The 16,232-nt window shown below is 36.0% G+C and overlaps 1 long non-coding RNA gene across 1 annotated transcript in view; it reads right to left on the bottom strand.

Moving 5' to 3' along the window:
* LOC139713971 (uncharacterized) overlaps positions 1–12,653 on the bottom strand; it is a 30,264-nt gene extending 17,611 nt beyond the window's left edge. The window contains exons 1-2 of the long non-coding RNA XR_011709662.1: positions 12,531–12,653; positions 1,554–1,768 (exon numbers count right to left, since the gene is read on the bottom strand). This is a non-coding gene — a long non-coding RNA (uncharacterized lncRNA). The remainder of the gene's footprint in view (positions 1–1,553; positions 1,769–12,530) is intronic.
* Between the last annotated feature and the right edge of the window lie 3,579 nt (positions 12,654–16,232).

Raw genomic sequence — 16,232 nt, 5'->3', positions numbered from 1 at the left:
CTCATAAAATATGAAAGAGCATGCAATTCTATGAGGAATTCAACATTTATTTGATGAAAATTGTTTTTGAAATGGCTGAGATATCCAAAACAACTAACTTTATTACGATCACTTTGTATTACTTTGTTTTTTGATGTTTCAGTCATTCCAAACCCAATTTTCATCAAATAAACTTTGAACTCCTCTTAAAATGGTATGCTATGTACTATTTCATAAGTGCTTTCTTGGTATTCGCAAAAAGTTATAAGCGCAATTCTCATTTCCACCAATATATACTGTACCATCCCTTTAAAGATAAAGGACTTGAGGATGAAAACGGGACATGTTCAATAAAAGGTCAGACTATTGACTTGGTAATCTATAGTAATAAAGCCTTTAGCATTCAGAAATATCAAAGGTGTCACATTCAGTGGATATCAAATAATAACTTCTATCACATTGTGTATGGTTCTTCTCTTAAATTCTTGATCTTTCCTCACAAAAATCATCCTGTTCATTTCACTCTGCTCTCTTTTCCTTTTAAAGAAATGTTATGTCCTTCCTCTTCAACGTTTGTTCAATTTACGCTGCATCAGACCCATCAATAGTCCCTCAGCATTATACTTACAATTTTGTATGAAACCATGAGACTTTTTAGCACGAAAATATATATTATACATTGATATCAGGGACATTCCATTTTATTTCCGAGTGACAATTGGTCAATTCCACAGATAGGGTGCATTTTATGAAAATCAAACTATCGAGTATAGATGATTAATGAAGCATAATTAGATGATCTGGTATTGTTTACTGAAAGCAGCCTTTCACAACAGATATTTTGATACCTCATTTGTGAACATCAGGGAACGTGGAGTGGAGTTATGTATGTCCAAAACACCTTCATTTTTCATGAAAATTGCGAATTTTTGCAGAATTTATACTGTCATTTCTGATACACTATTATGACCATAATACAGCTTGTGTAATTCTCAGATGGCTTATTTTCTGAATGTTCTTTGGTCATACATTGGTTTTATGATGTTCTAGAACTTGTTCTGGCATCAGTAAATATTATTCTCTCAATCTCAAAATGTGGTAGTTGATAGCGTCCCATAAGTCACGTTTTTGTGTCCCATCAGTCACACTGCTTTTCCCTATCCTGCTACTGTACCAATGAGTAGATATTCATACCACTTCGCTTAGGGTAATCACCAACCCTTTGCTACATTCAGGAAAGAAAATATCTTTCCAGAGACTGTGTATGTAAGAATATTTCAGAACTTACTTTCCCATGTGAAAAACGGTGGTCCTCAAATGTCCCATAAGTCACGACAGCAATTTTTCATTGCTGTACGTAATGCAATGATACTTTTCAAACTAAGTATGGTGTTTCAATAAACTGTGATATGATGGATCTAACCATGAACTGAGAAAAATGCATTTGATGCAACTATTTTCTCAAAATACTCGTTTGAAATTGCCAAAAATTGTCACTTTGTCCCATAAGTCACAATTGAATTGACCAATTTAGTTCTCATAATGGAAAAAATTGGAAGCACCTTGCCACTCACCAAATCAGCGATCTTGTATAGCCCCGACTTCATCCACATAGGAAAGCAATACTTCTTTAATACAGGGAAATCGTTTTGTACATCCATGATAAAGACAGGTGTCCAACTGTCTTGATTATCACACCTGATTGCTTCCCCACAGTGTCAGTCTTCTCAACGTGTAGTGAAAGCTCCCAACCAGCTTTCTAAAAACTGTGCATTACTGAGCTTTCCACCTGAAAACAATGAGCATTGAGTTCATTTTAATGAAATTAATTCATCCATTTCAATTTATACAGATCATCACAAAAACGGAGAAATTTGAAGTCGATGAAGAAATGGTCAACGCTTTCCTCAAGCCAAATGTCATCACCATCGCCGACGCGAAAGGCAGAAAAAGTGACAGCCTATCAAGATTCTCCCTTCAGGGGAAAATTTCACAGGTACATTGCACCAAGTTCCCCCCCCCCCCCCCAACAAAAAAAAAAAAGGAAAAGTGTTCATTAATTCAGTCAAAAGTAACAAAAATCTTTTAAAAATATACATTGTACACAGTGACCAAAATTCACAAAGGTGATACAATTCAAATTATGGTTTAAATCATAGACAAATTGTAACAAAACAAGTTGAATGAAGAAGCAATCACTCCAATTAAGAATTGCTATAAACTCTCTCCACACAATTATATAAACAGACAGATAACAAGCATAGATGTTTTAAGTCAAGGAAATAAGCACTCTTTCACAAATTGTTTTTTCCAAAATCCTGTTAATATTTGTTCTTTTATAATTTTAGGTATATGACTTCATTTTATATTATTTATATTTGTTTTCTCATCTACAAATGTACCAGTGACTGTGTACAACTTTGGAATTTTATAACTTTGAACAATGTTGTCTCATTTTCTGACAATTCTCTCATCTATTATACTAAAGTTTTTGTAAATTTACTTGATTCACATGTACAATATATATGTATGAAAGACCATTGATCCTTTAACCACCACAAAGCTTGCCAATCATAATAGCACCTACAGTACATTGTACTTGAATTCCTGCCAACGGAACTCAATAAGAAATACCAAGTTTTGTGAATACCATACTTCATTACCATCAATGTGCTATGTATGTAAATTCTGAGTTATAAAAATGATCTAAATTATTCATTGTATATTACAAACCACAAATTTCTATGACAAGAAGTCCCCTTTATTCTGACATGTAATTTCACTGAATTATTTGTCATACAGATGAACGACTGCGTTCAGACGGAGCGGTATACCAGACGACGACTTGAACTGTCAAATGTCAATGACAGCGTGAACATTGTCCTCTGGGATCATGCTGCTGTGCAATCTCAAGAAGCAACAATAGGATCGTGCATTAAGATCACATGCCTCACAAAAGCTGGCAACCAAATTAACTCGACGTCATCAACTGTTGTTGAAGTATGTGCTAAACAAAATCTATTAAAAGATTTTTTAACATTATACAGAAATTATAGTATTTGTGAATATTTAAAAAAAAGAGGTTTTAATAGAGGTGGGCTATAGAGGGTCAGTCTTTGGTCACATTTTCAGAACATGCTCATCACACCTTAGTTTGAAAATTTAACCCTAAATATGGAAAAAAGATTAGTATCATGTAGAAGATCTCGTTTTACACTAAAATTATCATTATATTCCATTTCCTTGACGCCTAAAACATAGGGTCAGACATCAAAACCATCACAATAGACAAAAAAATAGCCGAGTTATATTAGCCAAAAATGTCTTTTTTAAGCCAAAACAGCAGTCATCTTGCATTTTTAACGATTTCAGCTGGGGCACCCTGGATTTCACATTTTTTCATTCTTTTTGTCAAAATTCGTGTCAGTAGGCATAAAGTCATCAAACTATTTGTAAGATGTGAGGAGCATGTTCTGAAAATGTCACCCTCTATAGCCCACCTCTAGTTTTAACATTACATCTCATGCCAACAAACCATGAAATTGTACAGAGCATATATGTTTCTGGACAATTCTGCAGTTAGTAATGTTACATTTAAAGGACAAGTTCACCTTCATAAACATAAGGATTGAGAGAATGTAGCAATATTAGTAGAACACATCAGTGAAAGTTTGAGGAAAATCGGACAATTCGTTCAAAAGTTATGAATTTTTGAAGTTTTTGTGCAGTAACCGCTGGATGAGAAGACTACTGCAGTGTATGAATAACTTAGATGTCACATGCGTACAACAATATAATGAAAATATAAAGAGAATTTCACAAAATTCAATCTTTTGAAAAAAGTACACATTCCCCTGACTCGTTACCAACAAATATTATGGGTAATGTTATTCCCCCTGCCTTTTGAAAGAGGCAGGTCAAGTGCTCTTTTATTATGCGAAAAAAGTGAAAATATGTTGAATTTTCTTTTAAATTTTCTTTATACTGTTGTACGCATATGACTCACAAGCTGTAGTAGTCTCCTCATCCAGCGGTTCCAACACAAAAATTTTAAAAATTCATAACTTTTGCATCGATTATCCAATTTTCCTCAAACTTTCATTGATGTGTTCTACTGATATTGTTGCATTCTCTCAATCCTTATGTTTATGAAGGTGAACTTGTCCTTTAAACAAATTTAGACATTATTTTCACAACTAAATGTGACAGTGCACCTCAAAACGAACATAAAGTCGCACACACTGATTTCGCATGAGGACTGAAAATAAGTGAAATGGGTCAACCTAGCCGAACTTGACTTTTTCATATTTTCTGAAAGAGCGGGTCTTCTTTTACATTATGCTAAAATTTGGTATCATAAAACGGGCAGGAAAGTGTGTTTTTTTAGCAGTTTATCTCAAACATTTTTGGTAGAATTGGGTGATTAGGTGTGTCTTTAGAATGCCTTTTTCATTTCTGAAAAACCTTGTCCACACTCTTCACTTTCAACTCTCATAACTTTTAAAAGGATAGTGCTACTGCTTTGAAAGTTGGCATTGATTATGGACAGAATGTGTTAATGAAGCATGCTTAATTTCAGTTTTTAGAAATCTGATAATCCCTTCATTATTGTTACTCTGGTGGTTTACTTCCTGTTTTTTGTCCCATTCACCGCAAAGCCAGCACGGTTTGGTAAAGATTAAGCGCTTAAATAGACTTTGTACTTCAGAGCCTCCTTTCTGAGTTCACACTTTTCCTGAGTTTTTGCTTTCTTTCCAATATTTAGATAGGTTAGGAGAGTCCATTTGATTTCAGTTGTACATCATTTTAAAGCTTAAAGTCTGCTCTTTCAGAATATGGTCTTAACTAAAAATTCATGTCTGGCGACTTTTTGTTTGTTTTGAGGTGCAGAGTCACAAATCACCATTTGTTCATTTTCAGTTAAAATCATGTTAAAAACATGTTTGTCCTTCCCAGGTTTATGATATAGAAAAAAATGAATTTACAATCCGATGAATATTACAATTGCTATGGCAACTAAAACAGCTGGTTTGTGACATTACAAAAGAAATGACATAACCAAAAATCACTGTCTTGTAGCAAAAAGTGTGCAAAAATTAAACTTAATTCAAACAAAATGTTACATTAATTTCAATTATTACATCATGACAAATGTTCACGCAAATATTTCTTAGCAGTTTGACTGATGATTTATCAGCTAAACCACCAAAAGCATCGTTAGTAACGTTACAGTTTGGCATAATGTTGTAGTGTAATGTTTCGTCTACTATCTGCCAAAATTTCAAAGCTACCTGTAAATGATGAAAGGAAAGGCAAGAAATCAGCATCTTTCTGGGCCTTAGCGTTTTGACTTTCAACATAACAGAAATGTGTCCGAAGATTTTGATTTACAAACTGTAGTGCCACAGCTACACTGCCCTACTACAAGGGAGTGATCTTATTAGTCAGTATGTGGCACCCTCAATACTCGTTAGTCACACTACAATAGATCGCTTGCGCTAAGATTGAATGAACATTGCGGAGGTCACTAGGAGCACTACCTTCTATTGTCAAGCAGTGAAAAGTGTCTCACCTCCCATCGATCATGATAGTGTCAGAAGGAAAACTTTGAAGGCGTTTTTCTAGAAATTCTGATTTCCTCAACCACTTGACATCCACTAATAAAGTCATTGATATCTCCGCAACCGAGTACTTTTATGAGTTGCGTTATACATGTATATGATATTAAAGTAGAAGAGTAAGGGAGTTATGTCGAATGTTAATTTCAGAAAATTGTCCTCCCCCGAATGTCAGATCCTTTTGTTGTAGTGGGTCACAATTTTGCAAACATTTTTACTCATGTCAATAATTACAAATTCTATGACTCTCAACCTACTTAAATCAATATATCAATATTGAAAAATGTCATTTTCATGTTTTATTCCAGACCACATCACCACCATCGAAAGAAATGCGAGGGGTGATAATTGGCCTCGATGATGACGATGGGTAAGAAGAAATGTCTACAGTCTTAGATCAATAATATTTACAATAAAAACTAAGTAACACTTTACATCACATCATGAAAAAAAAATGTAAAAGAAAATTTTTTCTCATACCTAACTAAATAAATTTGAGCAATTGCATGTGCGAAAGAAGTATAGCTACAGCATTGATTTTTTTTAATGTATTTTTTTTTAGAAAGTGTTGAAATTGTATGTCTTGTATCATTACTCTTTTACAGCAATCCACTTCTCAGGTAAAACAATGGGGGCAGTGTGGTGAGGGGAATCAATTACATAGGATTGGAATACAACATAATCTCTCTTATAGTTACATATCATCACTGGAGTAAGAAGACGTCGTATAAAATGTCAAACGTTCATGACAGCCATAAAAGCATGCCAGCTGAAGCACTATAGCGAATGGGATAGCCATTTCTTTCACATGCTGTGGTGGTGTCATTTTTTTGATAAAAACACAGTTCAGATTTCAACAGAACTTCATTTAAGCAATTATTTCACCACAAATCAGGCATTTTCACCAAAATTTCACGTACAAGGTCTTCTCACTCCAGCAAGGATATGTCACTATGAGAAGTAGTATCTTTTTTTCTATACAGTTCTCTAAAACTCCAAATTCATACATGTACTGTAAAAGTGGAAATTTTCGCACAACCAGAAACTACCACAAAAATATAAGCATGTGAATATTTTGGCATGTATGTTACTGTGCATGATGTCTTAATTCCGCAGACTTGGTACAGTTATCTTAATTGCCAATAATCTAATAAATGAACTAATTTTCATGAAAACTACACCAGTGCCGCGATGCAAGAAAGTTGCAATCAATTGCAAATAATTGCTAATTTTGAAACAACCATTCTGATTGGCTCAGAGTCTGCCCTATTAAGAAGACATGCATGCAATAATGATTTTGATTGGCCAGTGACAATCAGTTGCAAGTTGCATTCAAACGCAAAGTTTCTAGCAACGGGGCCCTGTATTAATATCTACGCGTGCATTCATTTTTCTGTCTTTCACCATTTTAACATATTAAATGTGAAGAACTTATGACACCTTTATATTTCTATTTTTTCTTCCAGTTACCCAATACACGCGATTCTGCAGAGTGGGACAATGCTCACCATTCCTGCAAACATCGAGTTCGACACAAACATTGCACTACCAGCGAAGATCCTGTACCAAGTTACAGACAATAACATCGCTCTCAGTATTGTCGTCGAATAGATTTTTTTTTTCCGTCCGTAATTACTCATAATGCTATCATACACTGTACCTTGATAAGCATACATTTCACCAGCTACGATACTGATTTTCAAAAAGAAAATGACCAATTTTATTGAAAAACATAATAATTCTTAAAACTTCAACTCAAGTATTGTCTGAAAATGTATGGTGTTTGAAAGAAATATCATTTTCAATTTTCAACATCTGTGTCCTACATAATAGGCCTACCGTGGAATTGCCCTAGGTGTATTGAGAGTAATTGCCTTTCACTTAAATATGAAACAGAACTCAAGTGCTCATTACTTTAATTTCAATGGTAAAAAAGGGCAAGTTCACCTTCACAGACATGTGCTCAGTGAATACAGAAATACCAATAAAACATATCAGTGAAAGTTAGAGGAAAATCAGACGATCCATTCTATATACACTTTTGAAGTTTCTGCTCACTGAAGGCTGGATGAGAAGACTACTATAGCTCGTGATGTCACATCAGTATAACGATATAAAGAAAATTCAACGTATTTTCACTTTCCTCACTAAATAAAAGATCTTTTGACTTCCCTCTTTCACAGGGCAAGTAGAATAATTACCCTTAACATCGTGTCTGTGACAAACTGAGGACACGTAAACTTTTTTCAAAAAGTTTAATTATGTGAAATTCTCTTTTTATTTTCTTTATATCGTTGTACGCATTATGACATCATACATTATACATGTAGGTTGTAACAGTTAGTACAGTCTTCTCATCCAGCAGTAACCACGCAGATACTTTAAAAATTAATAGCTTTTGAAGACATTGTCCAATTTCCCCCAAACTTTCAGTGATTTGTTCTACCGATATTTTCACATTCACTCGGTCCACATGTATATGAAAGTGAACTTGTCCTTTAATTTTAATTTCAATAGAGGCATGTTCATGTTTCAAACTTATATAATTGAGGATGAATCCAAAGTACAATGTATACTCGAGCAAGCATCTATGGAGAATAACGTATTTAATGAAGATCAAAATTTCATCAAAATGTGTGGTTTTTCACTGCAGGTTAGGTACCAATTTTCTGCACTATCAAATGTTAGCTCACGTCTCACCCCCCCCCCCTCCCCACGTGACCATGTAGGGTTGGACCTACTACTCATCGACCACCTAATATTTATTTGCTTGATAAGAATATTGAACACTAAAATTCACGTAAAAAACTTGACCTACGTCATTGAGAAAATCCAGCTCTATCAAATGCCGTTGTTCCCTTTTCGATTCAAAGTTTCAGTGCAAAAATATCGCCAACAAACTTGTGTGGCCTTGTTTGAGCTCCCCGTGGTAAATCTAGTTATCAAGATCAACCGCTGTTTTTCCATTGACAATGCACACAAACCGAGTTGTATTGAACACCGTGTTGTACGAAGCTTTTTAGAAGCCTTTTAGAAACTTCCACAGACATAACATTGTGCTCTCGTTACGATTCAGTTCCCGGGCTTTTTTGGGGCCCCAGACGACGGGAGACTAAGGGAGAGACGCCGGAGGCGGGGCTGAAGGCCCCACCTCCGGCGCCTCTTATATGCACTATTATGCTAATTTAGCCGGTATTCTGTAATTTCCACTTCGGGGAAAATATTCATTCAAAATTTTGTCCTTGATTAAAACCATTAATGAACAGTGAATTATCGCGTCTTCCCACATCATCCTCATCTACATTCGAATCCAATCCATTTTTATAATTGCTTTGCGCGCAGAGAAGTACGTACTAAGTGTTCAGTACGCGAATTATACGCAGTCAGTTTAAAAGAAGGTGTAGTAGGGCTAGCATACATACCATAGCATAGTGCAATGAATGGGAATAGTTTCGAGAATAACATTAAACTCCTAATGTTAGAGTCCTAAGTAGGTCTACTCTATATTCAAGAAGCAATGTATAATGTTAGCACAATATAGCTGGGCAATTCCACGGTATGTAGGACACAGATGCCGAAAATTCAAAATGATATTTGTTTCAAACACCATACATTTTCAGACAATACTTGAGTTGAAGTTTTAAGAATCAGAATTTTTTTCAATAAAAGCGGCCATTTTGATTTTCAAAATGGCTGCCAAAATATGCCTATAACTCAATGGTGAGAAAGAGTGTATTGTCACATAATTTACCCTCTGTATATCCACTTTACTAGTACTCTAAACAACAATCTTTTATATGTATGCAGTTACCAGACATGTCTTTTACCACATGATAGAAAGAAAAAGCTGGTTGCGTTAAAGAATTTCATAAAAACTTTTAATTAGTTTGACAATGATGGATGTAACGTCAGTTACCAAAAACAAGGAATTTTTAACTTTATTCATCAAAGAAAGTGAGCTGTATGATGTAACTTAGGATTTCTAATGTATGCCCGTATGCCTTCCTTTCAATACCAGAAAATAAGGATACTTGGCATACTGGAGAGTCAAATGAACACATCAAAATGTGTAACGTCAGTTACCGAAACGTCATATACCAGTATTTTACGTCAGTTACCATGACAGTAATTATAACTTAGGCAAATTTTTTGACTTTAGGCCATTCAATACACCTGGGAAGTCAAAGGTTATCAACAAAGAGCAGCAATCCCTTTGATAGGGAATGATGTCATCACCATGGTACACTGTATGTCCATGGATACATTTTTTGTGGTTCATTTTATCTTATTTATTTATTTATATTTTTTTTTGGTGGAGGGGGCTTGAGCTTTTGATTTTCGGTTCAGCACAAGTTTAAGGTTAAATCATCTGGAAGTTTAGGTTTACCACATGCAATATATAATGCACTCAAATTACTATACAGTACATTCACAGTCCTACAGGACGATAAAGCTACCAAATTTGTAGGCCTAATCAATTATGTGGTTGCATGGTAACCACCTTTTTCTATTAAAAAGCTTGTTTACAGCTGTATACCAACAGTTTCATAATCTTTACTAATGACTACTTTTGCTAGCATTTTTCTTTTTTTTTCTGGAAGCTTAGTGAAGTTTCTACCTCAATGCAAATGCAGGAAGAGATATATTTCTTCGCTTGCACTTATATGTTTGGTTTAGTTAATATGGCACATCTTGAAATGGTACATACAGTGTAAGCAGGCCTGACATAAGGCATGTACTGTCATTACTGTTTGAAACTAACACTGATGTTGCTCAACGTTTAACAATAATGTTGCTCAAAGTGAGAGGTGATTCTAGAGTAAAATAAAAAAACTGTTCATATTTGTTGATTACTTTATTTCATTCATGCAGGGACATTTGTGTAATACATGATAATTATGAACAGGAAGATTCGTTTATATTGATCTTAAAATTCTTTCACTGCAAAGTCCTATTTCTTGGTATCTGGGATGTATTTGCAAGCCTTGATATACCAGTGAAAAGGAAAAGAAAAACAATTCCATTCCTTCAAGCAAGGAATAAACAAATGCCCCTTTGACCAAAAAAGCATGCTTCTTCTTCACAGAAAAAATATTAAAAGTGTAACACTAATCATATAAATCATTATTGATAATGGAGATCATTTTGTTATTTGTGGCCCTAACAATGCCTTGAGGGAGAAGGAGTAAAATAAAGAAAAGGAGAAAGAATATATCACAGTGGATTTCACTTAAATACTTTTATTTGTATGTGTTTTTCCCCATGACCTGAAAGATATGTTGTTTTTTTTTTCACACACAAAAATATCTGTGTTTTGTGTAGTACTGCAGGGCATTATGGGTGGGGTACTCTAGATAGAAACTTTCCTGTTCATAAAAAAAAAACCAAAAAAACCCCTTAGTTATGTCAATATTAGATACTTGGAACTTCTGAATCTAAATGGCTCTGTGTAATCATAACTGTTGAATAAAATTTCAATCTTAAGACAAATGTCAAGAAATATCCTCTGGTGCATTTACATTATTTTTGCTCAACTGTGCTATGGCATGGGGGGGGGGGGGAGCTTGCCCCCTAAGGGCCCCACCCCATTTGTGCCTTTAGATTTTGTTTTAATTTGTTGCTAAGTAAATGCCTCAGATTGTTACTGGTATACTGCAGCAGTATAATAACCTGTTAAATAAGTTAGTTCTTTGTAAACCCCATAGCAAAAGTATGTGTAACGTCAGTTACGTAACGTCAGTTACTGACATGTTTCCCTTTAAGTTTTCATTAAACACAAAGAAAATGGACTAATGTTTCATTTCATTTGGGTATTTGTAATTGGTGAACCAAGCTATGATTCCATATCAAACAAATCACTCTGAAAGGTCAGAATTATAAAATATCACAAAACTATTCCTAATCATGATTTTCCATGTGTAAACCCTATGGCAAATGTAAGCGTAACGTCAGTTACTGTCATGCCTTCATTGAAATTGGCATGGTGCTAAAAGGAAATATCTAAAGTGCACATTATTTTGCACACCTGTTCCCAAGAACCTAGGTATATTGCCATAATTATAAAGCACATAAAGTTTAGAAGTCAGGGACATGAGATATTTCCATTTAAATCTACTCCATAATTTCCCATGTCCTTTTTCCGTAACGTCAGTTACCGACACATTTTCACTTGCTATGTGATAAGAAATGCAGTTTGAGAGAAAAACTTTCCACCCATTTCTTCATTCTCATGAACTCATTCATCAATGCTAATTACAAGCCCCAGGTGCTTTCATTCACAAAACTACAACATAAACAATTTCATGAAAATCCTTACGCGTAACGTCAGTTACCGTGGAATTGCCCAGCTGCAGAACCACTAACTAAATTTAGTTAACCTTGAACCTTGAAGTAGTAATCCCTTGAATTTCAGCAATTCCTTGAAACTATCCCCAGATGGTACGTTAGAAGTGTCGGGCGTCAGTGAGATGTGACATGGTGAACACCCCGGATGATTTGTCACTAAAAGTGACGGTGCATAGTCTAGCTAGTGTAGGCCTAGTGCTAGTAAAAAAAAAAAACAAAAAAAAAGAACAACAACAACAAAAAAACATGCATCTTTTCTTGCATCATGTCCGACCCCTGTGTGACCCAGTTAAGTGTTAAAGTAAACGTTTAACGTTTCGACTTATATACGTTTTAATACAACCTCTATTGTAACTGCCATTCGTTTTCACACGGGTTTTCATTGGCATTGACAATAAGTTAACTCCAACATTATTACGTGTTACGCGTTCGGTAAGAAATTCTATTCTAACCTTTGTATAATAAATTTTACACTTTGTCACTGCCCAGGCACATCTAACGGTTAAGATCTCGGTTGTAAGTCCCGTTAAGTATAAGCTTGAAGTACATTTATTTCTTTTAACTTAACATTTCTTGTTCGGCACTCACCTTAATACTTAGATTTCGAGATTACAACCAACCACAGCACACCAAAATGTCCTCGAGGCTCTGCATACACCCATCATCCAGCACTAGTATACTGTACTAGTGGCACGTGTTAGTGTACTCGAGTACGGTACGGTGTACAGCATCATGCAGCATTGCCTTTCTTTTTCTCTTCTAACAACGTTAGTGCGTCCGGGCGGATTTATACATGTTTCAACGCGACGCACGACCGACGAATGCGAGTCTGACGCCTCACCACTTTGTTTTAGGCTGCGTTCACATAGAAGCATTCGGCATTCGTTATTCGCTATTCGCTATTCGCTATTCGAGCACCGAATACTAAGCACCGAAGACTAAACCGTTTTATAAGTTTATATTGTTAATTGAAAAAAATACTGATGGCCGATGTCTATATATTATACCTATATTCTAAGCTTTACTGTGAAAACTTTACATAGTACCTTATAAGTTGTTTTCTGATGTAACAGCTAGAATTATGCATCAAAAGCGATATCTTGAAGCTTTGTTTGAAAAAAGAAATCACCCATCCCAAAGGTATGTCCTGCATGGACCTTTGAATAAAAATCGTTCACTAATAATTGGATACACGTTCATACATCATGCAATCAATTAAACGAAATGCAAAGCATTGTTGTATTAAATGTTATTGACACCATGTATACGTTCTGGTCTCCTGTATATTTTTGGCTTTCATTGTTGTTACCGATATAATTGGATTATTAAATCCAACTCTATGTTACCGTACTTTTCATAAGGTATCCCAGGTTCGGCATCATTTCTGCATAGTTAAATTCCACCTAGTCAAAATGTTAACATACGTTCTCCATATGGCATAATTATGTGTATGTGTGTGTGTGTGTGTGTGTGTGTGTGTGTGTGTGTGTGTGTGTGTGTCTGTGTGTTTGTTACTTTGGGTATGTGTGTATTGTGCGTCTCTCTGCGTATATCGAATATAAAAGACAAATTTGTATAGCACAGCAGATATACAGTATTGTATGTGTTAATTAATGGCAGTCATTAGGTGACTGGCGGGTGAGGGAACATCATAGGGCCTACCGATGTTCCACCCGTAGGGTTTGAAATGCTATAGAGGGAAGTAGGCCTAATAAGTCCCGAAAGGAAGTCGAGTCTTTATAACAGCCTCCCTATATAGCATTTCAAACCCTGACGGTGGAACGTATTGGTACATGGGTTCCCGACAACAAAAGTCATCTCTGGATCCCATCATTATGCGTTATATTCAAATATAGTCCAGCAGTCGAGGGGCTAAATACCTTTTCTCTGATATATATTTTTTCTTTGTTGATTATTCATGTTTTGGGTCTCTACAATGATAGGGTGGTGTGCAGTGAAGCTCTCACCCTTGAGCAATTTTAAAGATAATAGGCCTACACTACTCAAAAAAAGTTAAGGACCACTTTTTAATGTGTGTATACAATTTTCAAACCGGGTGTTGTATTTCTAGAAATACCCGAATATGGCTGTCTTGAATCTCCTCAAACACCCTGTAACAATTTCACACATGGGTGGTTTCAGTTGTTGCATGATGTCTCTCGCATTATTGCATATCCTGAAAAGTGGGCCCATTGTGAAGTGGTACAAATGTGTACAAATGTGTACGTTTTAAAAAGTGGTCCTTAACTTTTTTTGAGTAGTATAATATCATATTATAATATAAAGTTTTGGTACGGTACCTCAGAAACTACTTTAAAAGTTTCCTTGAATTTCCTTATCTTAGTTTGTGTTTCAGGTTAAAATACTTTTCATATAACTAACATTGTGAGACTTAAGGCCACCGCACACTACACGATCAGACTGGTCTTAAAGTCTTTTAAAAGCCCAGCTGGGTCTTAAGACCAGTCGTACGACCGGACACCGCACACTATACGACCCGACTGTAAAAGCGCGCGCAGTGCGCACATGCGTGCGCTTGCATTTTACTGCATTGTGAATGGCTGAAAGCCCACGACCAGTCGGTAGAAATTCAACATGTCAAATCTCTACGACTGGCGCTAAGACCCAGTCGTACGACTAGAAAATGGCAAGACTGTGACGTCACACTTCAGACCTCCCAAAATGCAGCAAAACATTAAATATGAACCTCAGGGGACTTGCTTAGGCCACTGCTTAGAAATTTGGAAGTCAACAGTTATCTAAAATTTGAATAATGTACAAAACTCAACTTCTCAGTAGTTCTGTGTGTCAGCCACACTTAAGCCTTTTTGTTGCATTCTTCTGTATTTGTGATCTATAAACACAAATCTAAAAGTACAAGAGCTGATGTAATAACATATAGAGTGCGTGGCAAGAATGTATATAGAAATGTTAGTAAGTGTTGATGAACTTTCTTCACAAAATATACATGATGGACACACATGCAGTACATGGGTCTGCAAAGTTAGCCTAGTAATGTACTGGAATTTACGGCGAGCCCCGAAAACAATTCAATTCAAAATCTAACGGTCGAAAAAATGTACTAAATGTTACCTTCCACTTTCAATACTTTATGGGAGTTTCTAATATGATACTCTCTTCAACATACCACTGTATTTATACAACTCTTCATTTAAGGTGTGCAAATGGGATTCCCTACCTTTAAGACCGGTGAATCGGGGCAAAATCGTGTAGTGTGCGGCGGGCTTTACTCGCCCCCAAAGTGCTTTCATGTCTTACATGCAATTAACTGCGACCACTGGCAGCCCCATACGCATAGCGTAATGGGGCTTCGCATCGTAGCATTCACGATCATGACAAATTTAGTATCGTGGGTAAATATCAACTTAAAATCTACAAATTTCTTCAATTTGAAGACTTACAAATTAAGATGAAGTATTGACAACAGACTTCGGGCAACTTTTGGTACTGCCAATAGTCCCTTTATTGTTCGAATTGATGACAGAATGTGACGCGGTCCAGAGGACCTTGGGAGAGCTACACTGAATACTACGGCCAGCGCATGCGCATACATCATGTGCGCACAAATTTCAAATCCATGAACGGAATTCGGAAAAGATATTTGTGTGCGTATGCGCTGGCCGTCAATTCAGTGTAGCTCTCCCAAGGTCCTCTCGATCGAGTCACATTCAGTCATCAATTCGAACAGAAAAGGACTATTTGCAAAATCTAACGATGCTCGAAGCCTCTTTTCAATACTTCAATTTAACTCGTAAGTCTTCAAATTGAAGAAATTTGTGGATTTTAAGCTGATATTTACCCGCGCTAGTAAATCTGTCATGATCCTCAATACTACAATGCAAAGCCCCATTTAGCCATGCGTATGGGGCTTCTGCTGCTGGTCGCAGTTAGCTATGCGTATACTAGTAACGGGGCTGCACGCTGGTCCCAGTTACACTTGTACTGTATCATGCAATAATGGTTTGGTACAATACGTGTACTATCTCGCCGCCTTACTGCGGCGGCTCTCGTACGAAACCATTCTTCTTCTTCTTCTTCTTCTTCTTCTTCTTCTTCTTCTTCTTCTGATCAAGTCTGCCTCATTCAATAGACTGAAGATTCTTCCAGACTAGTGCTATTTACATTATAATACAATTTATTTTACAGATATTTACAAGCACATAGAAAATTTGACGAAAATACTAGCCACTGTGATCAAGAGTTAGACGGTTTCAAAATGATCCCACAGATGGCGCTGAAACAATTTCTGACGACAGGGAATTATTCCAG

Source organism: Diadema antillarum, unplaced genomic scaffold (assembly GCF_040938485.1).
Source record: "Diadema antillarum isolate AM-2024a unplaced genomic scaffold, OU_Dant_1.0 seq00002114_RagTag, whole genome shotgun sequence".
In the NCBI taxonomy this organism is placed as follows: domain Eukaryota; kingdom Metazoa; phylum Echinodermata; class Echinoidea; order Diadematoida; family Diadematidae; genus Diadema; species Diadema antillarum.
This window is presented reverse-complemented; position numbering and strand designations above follow the sequence as displayed.